Below are 15,516 nucleotides of genomic sequence, written 5' to 3'. Positions count from 1 at the left end.
ATTAAGGAAAGTGCTAAGCACAGAGGATTCACCAAAATCCAGAGAGCATAATCCTGGTTCTGCTACCAGTATTTCCTCCTTAAAAATACATCCCATTTTTCCCAGTTTCAACTATCTGGCCAGAGTTCCACCACCCCCACTGCTGGCCAGGGGCACGCCTCTTATTCTCTCTGCAACACTTCAGGCTAAAGGGTTTTCCCAAAAAGACATAATGTGACCCACACATAGCCCAGAGGTCTGGGGGCGGGGCAGAGACCCGGGGATGGAGAAAGCTGCACCTGTACCTGAGTCACTGCAACATGGAACACAGCAGGACAAGCACAGCCTGTCAGGTCATGTCTACCCAGGCTTGCAGGCAGTGTTTCCAGAGTGTGTGTCATGCTGTTTTCAGCTAGGTGGGCCCAGATGTCTTGGCCGTGTGCCTCATCACGAACCCCACCCTTGGCCCCAAGGGGATGCCCTGCTCTTGCCAGAGAGCAAACACTGTCAGATGTTTTCATATCTTAGAAACAGCTGGGGCTGGGCCCAAGGACCTGGTGCCCAAATGATGATGGCCTACCTGGGAAGATGGTTATGGTCCACCTAGGGGAGGTTGGAGCCAAGCTAGGAAGCTTTGACCTGATTAAAGAGAGAAACAAACCAGAGTCATGGAGGTTCCTATGCGTGTTCTCTCTGCAATGTAATCATCCGCAAAATGGGACTGGACTATTGCTTTCCTCTGGGTTCCCCAAACACAGATTGTGAGAGAAGGATCTGGGCACAGGAACATTGTTTGGGAGGTGATTGCAGGCAACACAGTGAAGGTGAGGAGGGAAATGAAACAGGACAGGGAGGCCAGAAATGAACTTGTTTCCATGATGGGTGGCAGGGACCCTCTTAAGACCTGTGTTCAATGGACCACAAAGTCATTTCACAAAAGAATGGAGAAGCCAGAGGAGATGGCGTATGCATCTACTAACCCCCATCCTGCCTCAGTTGAAGAATGCCCTTGTGAGTGTTACTAATCCAGTACTTCTGGGCTGCCTTGCCTGTGGACACAGCAAGTTCCCATGGAGACAGAGAAAAAGCCCTCAGGCATATGGAAGCCAGGAAACACGGGGACATGAGGTGAGAAGCTGTCAACAGACATGGGGTACGTCCATTACAGCTGCAGGTGTCCTCCGAGCAGGGCCCAGAGATGAGTGCTGTCCCAATAAAGCTGCTCATGCTTACCTCCTCTGTGTGTGGTTAGGAGGATCAAGTGGGACAATGTATAAAACCCTCGGCACTACAGCACACAAGCACATGTACAAGAGAAGGCATTAAGGATTATTATTGTTTATTTGGGATGCACATCATACTTCATGAACTCTCCTTGTCAGATTGGCAACACAAATATCCCTTCCCACCTAGATTCAAACCAGAAGTTCCTGGGGACCAGCACCTGCCAGGCCGAGGCAGAGAGAAACAGAGCAGGTCCCGGGCACACGGCTGTACGGGACCAAGAAGACAGACATCACAGCACATACATACTCTTCACAGGGCTTTCTGCCTTGCTGAGAATCTGCCCTGTCCACTTTGTGAAGTGACCCTAACCTGGCCAGAGAAGGGCCTTCAGTAAATTCCCTGGGGAATTCTGGGCGTTCACATCCCCAAATGTCCACAGCGCTCTTCATTTATCTCCCACCGCTCAAGTTCTGTGACCAGAACACCGCAGCCAGACAATGAGGAAATCCAGCCAAGTGGATGCCTCCAGGATTCACGTGGAACGTGAAGGCATTAAACACAGGTAAGCCTGTGGCCAGCTCATACGCAATGCCTGTGATTACCCAAATACCCCTCACTGGGGAAGAATGAGCCCGGGATAGACTCTAGTCAGTGGGAGCCAATACTCATACTCCATAGATGATAAAAACTGACATCAATAAGTGACTCATCCTGGGGCCGGTGGTGTGGTGTGGTGGGGTAAGCTGCTGTTTAGCATGCTCGTACCCCATCTCCAATCCAGCTCCCTGTGAAAGTGCCTGGGAAACCAGTGGATGATGACCCAAATTCTTGAACCCCTACTTCCCACACGGCAGACCATGAGGGAGTTGATGACTCCCGCCTTTGGCCGGTCTCAGATCTGGCAGTGGTGGGTGTCTTTCTCTCTCTGTCACTCTACCTCTCAAATATATAAATAAACAAATCTCACTAGTCCCTAAAAAACAAATATCAAATGTTTTCCCTGATGTGTGGTATCTAATAGAGTAAAAAAATATATATATATATAAAGTATATGAGCAAAATTGTCATTTTGAGATTAGATTATTGTGTATAGCCCTTGTATATACTCTTGAGAAACAATGGTTTTTCTCTTACTACTTGTTGAATTCTTCATTTAGTGGAGGGTTAAGCTTGTGATTATAAAGTAAATTGAAAGTGTGTCATCGTAAAAATTAAAAGAAAAATAAGAAAAGAAAGAGCAGGGAAAGTGGGAGTGAGGGAGTGGAAGAAGGTAGGGTAGAAAGCATCATTATGCTCTTAAAACTACACATATGAAATACATGAAATTTGTTCCCCTTTTATAAATTAAAAATTTTCTAAAAAAAGTGAATTATCCAAGGTCATGTATATGGTCTTAATTTTGTGCATGTGTTTATTCAACACACATGAATTGAGCATCTGTTCTATGCTAAGTGATTTTAACTAATATGCCAAGTTCAAATAATGCCACAAGGAACGAGACAGATAACTTCCCTACTATCACGGTACCCACGTTCTCCTAGGGAAAAGAGATAGCAAACAGGGAAATAAATAAAGATCATATATCTGATAGCGATTTGTGCTGGGAAGAAAACGAAGCCGACTGAGGAGATGGTAGGTGATAGCAGAGGGGAGAGGGGAACTGTGGCAGATAGTGTCTTGAAAAGGGGACGAGCACAGGCTTGTGGGTTAGAAAGGGGAGCAGCACAAAGATCTGGGGGAAGAGGCTGGCCATGAGGACACGGCAGGTGTGAGTGTCCTGTAGCAGGAAGGAACCTGAATGCTGGGTCCCACTGGGATTGAAGGGTGTTGAACTGGGTGTGCTGAGGACGAGGACACAATGTGCAGAGGGGAGATTTGAACTCATGACTTTAGAGAAGGAACATTCATGAGTACTGATGAGCTCGGGATGATAAGGATGGAATGGTGTGGCACCTGCTGTCCATGGAGAGAAGAAGCCAGAACAGAGCTGTGAGCGCGCCAATGCAATCCAGCGGGAGTCTAAGACAGCGCCTTCCAACATGAGTATGAAAGGCGGTGGGCAGCACTGACCCACGAGCAGGTCAACACTGCCCTCACACCATCCTAACTTCATAAGAGCGGTGGAGCTTAGCAGCAGCCTTCATGAATATTCTCTGTGGCACATGTAACAGTTCGTCCATTATTTCATTATCCTCATTTTATAAATGAGGACATTGAAAGCAAAAAGGAAAAATGTCACTTCCCCAGTGCCCCACAGTGAAAGTGAGGCAAAACCCAAACCACTGCTGTGTCTTCCTACCCTGCACCCAGTTCTCTTTTGATGAAAACACAGAGTTTGATGTGATATCATTGGATCACAGTCCCTGAAGTCACACTGCTTGCCTTCAAATCCCAGCTCCCTCCTGACCAGAAATGAACTGGAACAGATGACTTATTCTCACTCTGCCTTGTATTCCTCCCTTGTAAATGCAGGATAACATGGCATCTACCTCAAAAGGAGCCATGAGAATTAAGTACAATAAAAGTTGAAGGAGCCTTGTCTGGCACATAGTAAGCACCCAGTAAACGTCAGATGCCACTATAATACAGTGCAAAGATTGATGGCACCTGCTATAAGTACCTCTACCTCCTTACTCACTTCCTCTTGTGGAAAACCAGAAGCAATGCTGCCTGCTCTCCCCACCACTGTTCTGTCTCTCACAGAGGTGGCCTGGAAGGTTGGGCGCTTGGGCAAGGTGTTGAGGACAGGCAGGAATTCCAAGACTTGGATCTGTGGAACGGGACAAGGAGAGCTTGTCATACAGACTGATGGCATGAGTAGGAATTTGCAAGAGGAACTTGACACCAGTGTGTTCATGAGGTGTTGAGCTCCCAGCCTGTTGACACTAGGCCAGATTCTTCAGTAACAACCCTTCACCTCCCTTGGTAATCTCTACATCACAGACAAGGAATCTGGGCAAACAACACCATCCCCACAAGTGAGCCCAAAAGGGCCATCCTTGACTCAATCATCCACTTCCTTATTTATAGAGCATCTTTTATGTGAAAAACATTAAACAAGACACACATAGTTCCTGCCTCCCAGAGCCAATGTGAAAGATAGATGTCGAATTCACAACCCTGGTAAACGTAGGGTAAGTGCCACGCTAAGGAAATTACAAGTTGTACTAGCAATACCCAGAGGGATGGACTTGAGCTACACTGATAGAGATCAGGAACAGGTCAGGGGATGTCTGTGCTTAAAAACTCAGGTCTGTGGTTGATGCTCAGTACATGCTCATGCCTGCGTGCACACACACATACATACGTATGAAGGTACCACAAAAAGTTTAGACCAAACAGAATTAAAAGAGTTTATCTGTATGCAAAAAAAAAAGTTGAAATTCATGGGTTTTCCCCAAGAACCATTTTACGTGAACTTTCTGAAGACCTCTCACAGGCATGGATTTCAGTTTTGGTACCAAAATAAACTTATCTTTTAATTCCACCTTCCATGAACATTTTGAAGCGCCTCCAGACCACAGTCCTGGAAATCATGAGCCTTTTATCTCAGTGCCTCCGGCAGGTCCTTAAGAAGATACCTTGCTGAGCACCTAAGAGGAAGAACCAGGATGGAGTTCTTATTTTTAGATCTGTCAATTTGCTGTGCAAACCTGCGTGATAAACTCAAACCCTCTGAATCTCAATTTCCTCCTCTAAGAAAAAGGGAATTCTATAAAATAATCCCGTGTACAGCATTTTAGAAATGCACAGTAATTGAGGGCTGAAGACGAACAGTTAATGTCCCCCACCCCTGTCCCTATAAAGCCCTCTTCAAACTCCACATATTATAAGCTCCTCAAAGCTAGCCTCCAAGGACAAAGTTCCCAGCTTGACTGCATAAGCAGTCAGTTCTCTAGTCATGCAACAGAATGCCTGGAGCCTGTACTTTATATAAGATTTTTGGGAAACCACCAATCAGCAGAAGACATGGGCCCTGCCCTCACGTTGCTTACACTCAATTAGAGAAAAGAGAACTTAGCCAAGTCATCACTACATGAGACCATAGATGACAACGAGCTATAGAAAGTGGATGACAAACCCATGCCAGTGTGGTACAGAGGCAAGGGTGACCATGTTCTGCCTGCCCTGGAACCTCAACACTGTACTGAATGGTTCTACCTTCAAGAAAGAGAGTGTTCATGTTTTTCAAGTATCCAAAGAACCCTCATCCCCAGGTGGAAAAGGAAACACTGCTAGCCAGGGTTTCTCAACCTTGGCACGATGGATGCTCTAAGTCAGATGGGTGTTTACTGAAGGGGGTTGTTCTGCATGCTGAGGGACGCTCCGTAGCATTGCTGACCTCTGCTTACCCCCAGCAGCGCTCCCTCCCAACCGAGTGTCTCCAGACACTATCAGCTGTGGGACAAAATCACCTTCAGTGGTTCTAACCCACACGGAAAGAGAACAACAGAAGATTATCCAAAAATCTACTAACCATTCCAGTTACACAAATAGAGAACCTCAAGACCCTGAGAAGTGTTGGTCTTGGAGAGCTCTTTCCTCTCCCTTGAAGCTAAAATACTTGAATTATCCAATTCTGTCCTGAAATCGGAATGGAAATGGAGGGTGATAAGAAAGAAATATGCAGAGTTTTGTTGACAGGAAAATAACTTTGTTGCTGTGACTTCCAAAAGTCACCCATTCAGCCTACACGCTAACTGTGTTAGTCACTGCTGGCCTGAAAGGCTCCAGTGACCAACCGAGTCATTCCAGCTCATTACCCCGCCTCACTGGGTAATGCGCAGCAGAGGAGGAATCATTAGGGGACAGGAGGGTGGCGGGCACGCCTTTAGCAAGGCTCCTTGGCCATCTACCCATCACTAAGCACTCTGCCAGCAACTTAGGGAGAGTTTCAGGGGTGACCATTTAGAAAATAAACAACTACAACAGCTAAGAAACAACAGCAAAGCAAAAAGACACAATTTTTCTTCTAGGCAACAAGAAACTACCCCTTTGCTACCACAGTATTCACTTTTTGCTTTGATTTCCTCCATTATCTTTTGGATATATTATCTGTAGTAATCAAGTTTATGAATAAAACTTTATGAAATATAGTAATGGGGCCCAGTCCCTGCCATTGTGGCCATCTGGGGAGTGAAGCAGCAGATGGAAGATCCTCTCTCTCTCTCTCTCTCTCTCTCTGTCTCTTCCTCTCTCTAAAATAAATAAATAATTTAAAAAAAAAAGCTACTGAAGTGTTTCAAGCAATACAAGATAGAGGTCTACATACAATGATAGGTAGACACAGAAATAGAAAGATCAGGTTAGGTTTTAGAAGTAAAAAAAGGACATAGTAGTAGTAATGTGTTTGTGAACCCTCACTCATTTCAAATATTAAACCATTTTTTATTAACTTGCACCCCCCTGCATATATCTCTCTTCCTTTCTACCAGCCTCTCCTCCTTCAGAAATAATCATAGTCAATTGTTTATTGCTCTTTAAAGTGTGGTTTTTCCACAAATGTTTAGAGGCTTAAGCTTGTTCTTACTCTTAAGAAAAGGTGCCATACATGTAAGACTTTCTGAGAATGACTCTTTTTAGTCATTCTTACTTTTCACAGCATCTATCCATTTGGTAACATTCATTGCATTGTACACCAGAATGTATTTAACTATTTTCCTTATTGATGAACATTGAAGTAGTTTCCATATTTTTGCTATTATAAGAAAGGCAGCTAGAAACAGTCATGAACATGTCCAGGGCTTTCCTAAAAGTGAGTTCATTAGATCATAGGTTGTGTAAATAGATTCACGTTATGAGATAGTACTAAAGTATTTTTCCAAAGCAATTGTATCATGAGCAATATATAAGATATTGTACTGACCTACATCCTTTCAAACTTAATTTTGTTTGATTTCTTATAATTTTCCAATTTCTAATGGAAAGTCATTCAGTTTTAATCCTTCTCTCAAATTTCCTTCCGATTTCTGAACTTTCATTCCTATGAAAGTGATACGATTCTTTAATCATTTTTCCCATTTCAATTTAATTCAATTGGACAAGGAATCACAGAGGATATACAACATCTCAATACTGTGCTTCCTATTTAAAGAAGAACAAAGCATATCCCTGCTCCCAGGAGTTAGAGTCTTGCCATGCAGATTAGACCAATCAGAAAATGAAACCAAATATGGATAACAAGAAAACACTATGAGAAGTCAAAGAGAAAGAAAACAAAACAATAAAACCAATTTGCAACTATCAAACTATTAATAATTTTAAGTGACCTTTGTGGTAAGTTCCTAGACAAATGCATGCTTGTGCATACAACTAGCAGGAGTATCAACTGGGAGAATCATTTTATTGGATAATTTGACAAAATTATTTGAAAGCCTCAAAATTTTGAATACTCATTGACTCAGATATTCTATGTCTAGAAATTTATTCTATAGAAATAATCAAAGAAGTGAACAACTATTTAACTACAGTGATATGTGCTATGATAACTATGGGTCAAAGACAAAAAGTGTAATTTACCAAATATTCAACCTTGGAGATATTGGGTAAATTTTGTTTACTGTAGCAAACTGCTAGAAAATTATGGAGCCAATAGGAGTAGCACTGTAGAAGTTTTTTTTAATGTTTGCTTATTTATTTTTTATCTATTCAGAAGCAAGTGAAAGAGAGACAGAGAGAGAGGTATCTTCCATCCACTGGCTCATTTTCCAAATGCCTGCAACAGCCAAGTCTGGGCCATCCAAAGCCTGAAGCATGGAACTTCATATGGGTCTTCCATATGACTATCAGGGACCCAAGCACTTGGGCCATCTTCTGCTGCCTTCCCAAACATATTAGCAGGAAGCCAGATAGGAAGCAGAGTAGTCAGTATTCAAATTAGCACTCTGATATAGGATGTGGGCATCCTAAGTATGTCACTTAACTCACTGCACCACAACACTTGTAACAGAAGTATATTTTCTGACAAGGAAAGATATCCAAATTATATTATCAACTGGAAAAAATCAATATATAAAAAGTGACATCATGTTTTCAAAGATGGGGAAGAAAGACAACATGTTTTAAATAACCAGACACTATAACGCATATTTTCTGGGTTCTAGGACAAATTGGAGAGCTGTGAGTCAAATGAGAGGATTATTAGGAAAGGCCGCAACAAGGAGTGAGCCCTCGAGGCGCTGACTTTTCAGGAGTAAGCAAAGAAAACTGAGGACAAGAGGACTGTGGTTTCCAAGGAAAGGGCAATAATCTCTTGAAGGTTTTCAGCTGCCTGAATACCACCTTCCCATCATGTCTGGCATCTGATGAACAGGATCTGCCCACCAAATGGGCTTCTGTCTCCCAAGAAGCCAGTGGGAGGGTCAGGGAGGCACAGGTCCTCCAACGCACACACTTCAGAGGCTCCACATGGCTGCTCTTCTGCACCGCTGCCAACTGGAACATTTGGAATGAGCCAACTGGTCAACCACCAGCCCAGGTCTTTTAATACATGGACTGCTTGTGCAATTGAATTACCCAAATCCCAACAACACGTGTGTGAGAGCCAAAGTGCCTTTCATAGCCATTTACCCTGAGTATATTCATGTTCAATAACGAAGGCTCGACGTGGGGTTCTCTAGACTTAGTTACAGAGTGCCTTTTGTCCATGTAAATGTAAATATCATTACCCAGATGTAGTACAACTTCATAGCCAACTCTTGTACCCAATGTATTTTCTCATGGAAAATGAAGCTCAGTTTGGTAAATTTGCTGGTATGAAGGGGAGAGGGACGCAGGGGAAGAGAAGATTATTCAACTGATGATCTCAAACTTCCTTCAGAAGGGGGAACAAAATAGTACCTAAGGTGTTCTTCAGGTACCAAGAACATGGGGATGGGATATCACATATTTACTCAAACCATATACCTCAATAAAAGGGGTTTCAAAAAATACACAGCCTCCCAACTTGGTAAACCCTAAGTCGGTACAGATGCTCTAAGATCTTCACTGCCACAGTGAAATCTTTGTCTAAAACCCTGGACTGTTGAAATACTTCCTTTTAAAAGGAATGAGATAAGTGGTAGTCATTTGTAGTTAAGCTGCCCACGTCCCACACGGGAGTGCTTGGGTTCAATACCCAGCTCCAGCTCCTGACTCCAGCTCTCTCTAATGCAGACTCTGGGAGTCAGCAGCGTTGCATCAAATAATTTGATTCCTGCCACCCATGTGGGAGACCTAGATTGAGTTTCTGGCTCCTGGCTTTAGCCCCACCCAGCCCTGGCCAATGCAAGTATTTGGGTAGTGAAGCAGCAGATGGGCTCGCTCTCTCGCTCCAGCACTTACTTGCTCTCTCTCTCTCTCTCTCTGCCTCCCATATAATTAAAAATAAATCTTTATAAAAAGATGGAATGTTCTTTAGGAAAATGCCCACTTCTAATGCACAGCCCAGTGGAGTCACTACCCTTTTATGACTGGTCAGTGAAGCCAGATTCCTGTTTTCAGGGACTATGACAGCAAATAATCAAGAGAAGATCACCTGTGTTTCATTAGTTAAACAAGAATTCTGTGGACATTGAGTCCAACACTTCTCCAACAGAGAACACTGAGATCAAAATCACTAGTAAGAAAATTGTCATCTTTGTTCACTCTGTGTGGGAGGAAGCAGCTAGACAGCACACGGGTGGGCTCCTTGGCATGGCAGGAGAATCCCTTGCCACCAAGGACACAGAGGGGTCTATGCTTGAGCAGGGCTGGGTTTCTCATAGGTTCTGCTATACAACAACAACAACAGAAAAAAAAAAAAAACAGTCACACATTTCAACGAGTGGCATTAAAATTCACCATTGAAGTCTCACTTGTTAATAACAAGGACACGGCAAGAGTCTCTATGAACATACCAGACTTGAAATTAAAGGATGAATTTATTGTTGTTATGGAAAGCAAAGGTGTCTTTGCATTAAGACTTTGTGAACAATAAATATATTTCCAGAAGAGGTCTCCTAAGCTGATATGCATTCAAGGTATTATCTTTGCTCTGACTGTATGTGCTTCTGGGTGAAAAAATTCTAATTGCACTCCCATTCAAAAATCAACCGTGGGAATAAGGAATCATGCTCATTTTATGCACAGCTGCCCGAAGGCCTTATCCTTAAAACAAATTACAGCACCTCCTATGCAACACACACTCTGAAGCTAATTCTAACCCTACAGCAAAACTCCAAAATTAAACTTTAATCTGTGATCTAAACAATTTGGTGTTTGTGATCAATCTTGGTATTTTTATAAAATGCCAAGGTAATTGTTGGAGCGGAGGAGGACACGGCTGTCCAGCAGCAGGTGCCAGTAGAATCCAGTGAGGCTTAGGCAGTAGGAGTCTAGGGAGGAGACTCCCGGGCTGGCCCTGGAGAGAAGTTAGCCTTGGGCAGAGCAGGGCCAGAAAGGAAGCGGGAAGGGGAACAGCCCAAGAAGATGGGGACGGGGCAGAAGAGGGAAGGGGCAGGAGGAGAGAAGAGGAGAGAGCAAAAGAGAAATGGAAGGGGGGAGGGGAGGAAGGAAGCCCTGGCAGGCACTCTGTTTCCTTCCCAGCCAAAGTCCCAGGCGGCTGCCGCCCCATTAAAACAATCATCGAGGCCCTAACAGTCGTGTTAGAAATGAAATTTGGTCTCTTGAAACTGCACATTCAGAAGCCAGTGGGGTGAAAGCGAATTTGACATGATACCTCCAAAAGCGAAGGGGCCCAGCGGATGAGTTCCCGAGCAGGGAGATCCCCACCTCGGAACCGTGCCCCACAGGAGACAGTTCAAAGAGTTTCCAGCGGAAGGGCTGCCTCTCCCCAACTGGCTGCAGAGCCCCGGCGTCCTGCAGCAGCCTGCTCGGCCGCTCTGATAAGTCAGACAGAATTCATGGGAGATTAGCACACGGCTCCTGCCAAGCTGTGCTGCAGCGCGGGTAATAGATATGCTCCAGCACTAAATCCTAAAAGGCCCTGCTACATCTGTCAAGCATGCCCTGGAAAAGCACCCTCAGTTCAGATGTTATCACTGCTCTGCCTGCATCAGAAGATTTAGTGTCCACCCTGGAGGTTGCTTTTGCTGCACAGTTTTCAGGGGCAAAACAACAAGGGAGAAAGATGAGAGAAAAAAGGCAAATTATTCTTGCTTAAAGCAAAAGAAATAAAGTGATGTGCTTGCAGACTGCTTCAGCTTCTCGCCCTGCACCCAGAAGGTCCCAAATCCCACATTAAGGAGGTGCTGATGTTCTAAGCTGATTAGCTAGGATGGTTAGAGTCCCTGGACTGTGACATCATGCAGATGATCTTCTACAGAGCGTCTCTTTCCCAAGGAAAGCTAAACAACAAACCCAGCAGGCATCCATAGGCAAGAGACAGAAGATGCAAGCTTTCGATAATTAACTTTAAAACAGGTTCGAGACAAAGCTGCTCTGATATAAAATGAACTTTTCAGAGCATTTGCTTAGGAAGAGAGACAAAATGTAAACCCCTCCTAACAGTTGTACTTCCCACTAACCATGTTTCCAGATGCAGCTTCTGTTCGTTCAAAGTGTATTTTAAGCACTACTTTGGACATTTTGTTCATTAAGAGCAAAGAAGAGTGTTACATTTTTATGTGTTTTTAAAGTGTAGAGGGGAAGTGTATATATATACACTCTCAGTGTTATAAGCATAGGAACTCTGCATATTAACTGCCTGTTTCCTCACCAGAGCCTATAATGAGCCCAAGGGAAATGCAGGGGAGTCTTAACCTGACCCACCACCTTGGTTTTCTGGAAATTCTCACACTTATAAACTAGGATAAATGTTCAGGGCAGAGCCCAGTGTCCATGTATCTCAGAGAGGTATGAGTGGCAGGGGCATCTGGCAGCATTGGAACTGCTGGCTCTTGTGGCACCTGCCAGTCATACGGCTGGACAAGCAAGCTAAGGGAACAAGCAGAAAGGGGCCACTGGATAGATGTTTAGACTCTGAGCCAAGAGACTAAGCTAAGACCCGCCTCTCTGAGAATCATGCTTACGTGTGTGTATTAAACACTTTTTAAATAAAATGAGAATGAGATTTTCCTAATAATACCATATGACATCTCCATGTGAACCATGTCTCTGCTCCCAAAAACAAACTTGGGGAAAGAACCAAGAACTGACCATGGGACTAGAACTTCCTGGGCTCTGTGGATCTTCTTGTTGGAAAACGAAAAGAAATCTTGTTTTCAAAGGGCTGTTCTGAAGTCAGTGGCTCTTGATCTATTACATGAATTCCTATTTAATCCTTTTAAAAGTCCTGAGAGCTATGAGACATTATTAGCCCTATTCTTCACAGAAGAAAACTGAGGCCCAGAGCAGTTGAGCAATTTGCCCAAGTCACAGAGCTCATCTTTGAAGTCATCCACCCAGTTGTAGGCATATATTAAGCCCTTGGTTAGATCGTTTTGGTCAGGGGATTGGATTGACTTTTATTTCCACACTGACACTGAGAAGGCTTGCTGAAAGTAAGGAAGCTCACTTTGTCAACAAGTTGTTGGAGTTGCACAGATCCCAGTGGTTTCCATGAGTCCATAACACCCAGCACGAGCAAGACCCACTTGTCTCTGTGGGAGCTGAAGCTACAGCTCTCTTTGAGGCCCCTGGCAGCCCTACCAGCCCTGAAAAATAGTAGAAGTCGACCGGCGCCATGGCTCAATAGGCTAATCCTCCACCTTGCGGCACCGGCACACCGGGTTCTAGTCACAGTCGGGGCGCCAGATTCTGTCCCGGTTGCCCCTCTTCCAGGCCAGCTCTCTGCTATGGCCGGGGAATGCAGTGGAGGATGGCCCAAGTGCTTGGGCCCTGCACCCCATGGGAGACCAGGAGAAGTACCTGGCTCCTGCCATCGGATCAGCGCGGTGCACCGGCCGCAGCGCGCTGGCCGCGGCTGCCATTGGAGGGTGAACCAACGGCAAAGGAAGACCTTTCTCTCTGTCTCTCTCTCTCACTGTCCACTCTGCCTGTCTAAATAAATAAATAAATAAATAAAAGAAGAGCCGGCGGACACATTGTGTCCTAGGCTTTAAAAAAAAAATAGTAGAAGTCACCAGTGACAAAGGGAACAGTGGCTTCAATCCCATGGGCAGGTGCTGCTTTCTCCCGACAGCCTCTCCCATACCTGGGGACACTGTCATTTCAAGCTCATTCCCTTGCAAGTTCATCTCCAGGAATCATTGTCAGAGAGCACTGGCTTGGGGTGTTTATGAACAGAGTCCAACTAGCCTAAAGGGAAATTAAACAATTGGCTGGCAGCTCACATATTAGCCATTATTTTCCCAGAAAGTTGGTAGAAGCAGTGGTGACTGCTGAGCCCCAAATCCCCATGGCCTCTTCATGACTTTGTGTAAAAAGCTCCCATCCCTCTGTCTCCCCAAACAAGCTGCAGCTCTCGGTAAACATTCTGGCTTTCGGTTCTCACTTTATGCCTTTTGGTATTTGATTTCTTTCTAAATCAAAATCAGTATGCTATATACTACACTCATTCAGCTCTCTCGTCAAATCCACCACCAGAAGAGACAAGTTGGTGGTCATGTCCCAGGATGGCAAGTGGATTTGTATGAGCATCTCTATACTCTTGTCCTAGGTAATTCCAGACACCAATTGTTAAACAGCCAGGGGATTTAGGGAGTTCATTTTCCCTCCTGGAACCAACTGTCTGGACCTCATGAAGCTGCATTTGGGCAGCATACTTGTGGCCATTAGGTCAGGACTCAGGGATTCACAGATCTGGTAGGATTCCTGCCTCTAACACTTACTGTTTGGACCATTTATTTATTTAATCCTTCTCTCTAAAATTAAATAAAAGTATCTATCTCATAAGGCTAATCCTCTGCCTTGCGGCGCCGGCACACCGGGTTCTAGTCCCGGTCGGGGTGCCGGATTCTGTCCCAGTTGCCCCTCTTACAGGCCAGCTCTCTGCTGTGGCCAGGGAAGTACAGTGGAGGATGGCCCAAGTACTTGGGCCCTGCACCCCATGGGAGACCAAGATAAGTACCTGGCTCCTGCCATCGGATCAGCGTGGCGCGCCAGCTGCAGCGGCCATTGGAGGGTGAACCAACGGCAAAAGAGGACCTTTCTCTCTGTCTCTCGCTCTCTCACTGTCCACTCTGCTTGTCAAAATAAATAAATAAATAAATAAAAGATTGTAATAATTAAGTTGAACAAATAAATTTGGTGGTGCAAAAAATTTGAAATTCACGCATAGCTTTTTCATATTTTTCCACATATTATGAAAAGCAAATTTTGCACCAAAAAATTGTACTCCTACATGAAAATAAATTATCACAAAAATTCTAGCATAGAATAAGAGCTTAACATGTGGCATCTGGTATAGTTGCTGGTATTTTATTATAATTTACAATCACAGGCTCCTTAGCATTGCTTTCTAACCTGCTAACCTAAACAGTTTTTTACTTTTCTTTTTCATCCACTAACTAGCTGACTGTAAAGAGGACTTTCAGAACTAGTTTGGGACTCATCTGACCAACAGGCAATAAAAATGACTATCTTCTTGACCTCACAATTAGTCCTCTTATCCTTGAAACATTTGTGATATGCCTCTCATACCACCTTGGACTGCTATTTCATTTTTTTATATGCTTTTCTAATGGGATGACACCTCTTTGAATGCAAAGATAGCACCTTCTCCCATGTCTATCCCAGTGTTGAGTGTGTGGTGCTTACTCACTAAACACAAGATGAAAATATAAAGACCTCAATTGGATCATTTAATTGCATGTCATGACCAGTTTGTCCAAATGGAAGAATTCTCTACATGAAAGGAGCTGAGACCGTAGACAACTCCAGGGAGTGCAGCAGTGCCTGTTGACATGGTTCATATCTCTTCAGTTAGATGCAGGTTTTGATTATAATAAATCATATTTTATAAGCTACCAACACTGGCGCTCAGCACAGATAGGGGCCCAGGAACACACTAACACAATTCGTGACTGATGGATGGATTGACGTCACTTTTGAGAAAGAGTCAAGACCTCAGGGGCTTAAAAGGTGGCTCTTCCTCTCCCCTCTCCTGCATCCTCCTCCTAGAACAGAGAGGCCTGTTAGGAAGCAACCCGGGGCTTCTCTTTGGGCTCATGGCCCTCCTGATTGCATCTATAATCAGATCTCATTTCACTTCAGGATCTCTAGTCCCCAACATCAAAATCTAAAGTATGCTCACTTGTTTATTTTTTTTTTTTAATAAAAGCAGGACAGGTCACCATTATCTCCTGGCAATGTGTCCAAGGTAGTAGGATTCTTTTAGTTGATTTCCAAAATGAAAACATGATATGGTGA

This window comes from Oryctolagus cuniculus, chromosome 2 (genome assembly GCF_051225735.1).
Source record: "Oryctolagus cuniculus isolate XC-2025 breed Fujian yellow rabbit chromosome 2, ASM5122573v1, whole genome shotgun sequence".
Lineage (NCBI taxonomy): Eukaryota > Metazoa > Chordata > Mammalia > Lagomorpha > Leporidae > Oryctolagus > Oryctolagus cuniculus.
The sequence above is the reverse complement of the archived record's forward strand: the minus strand, read 5'-3'. Positions refer to the sequence as shown.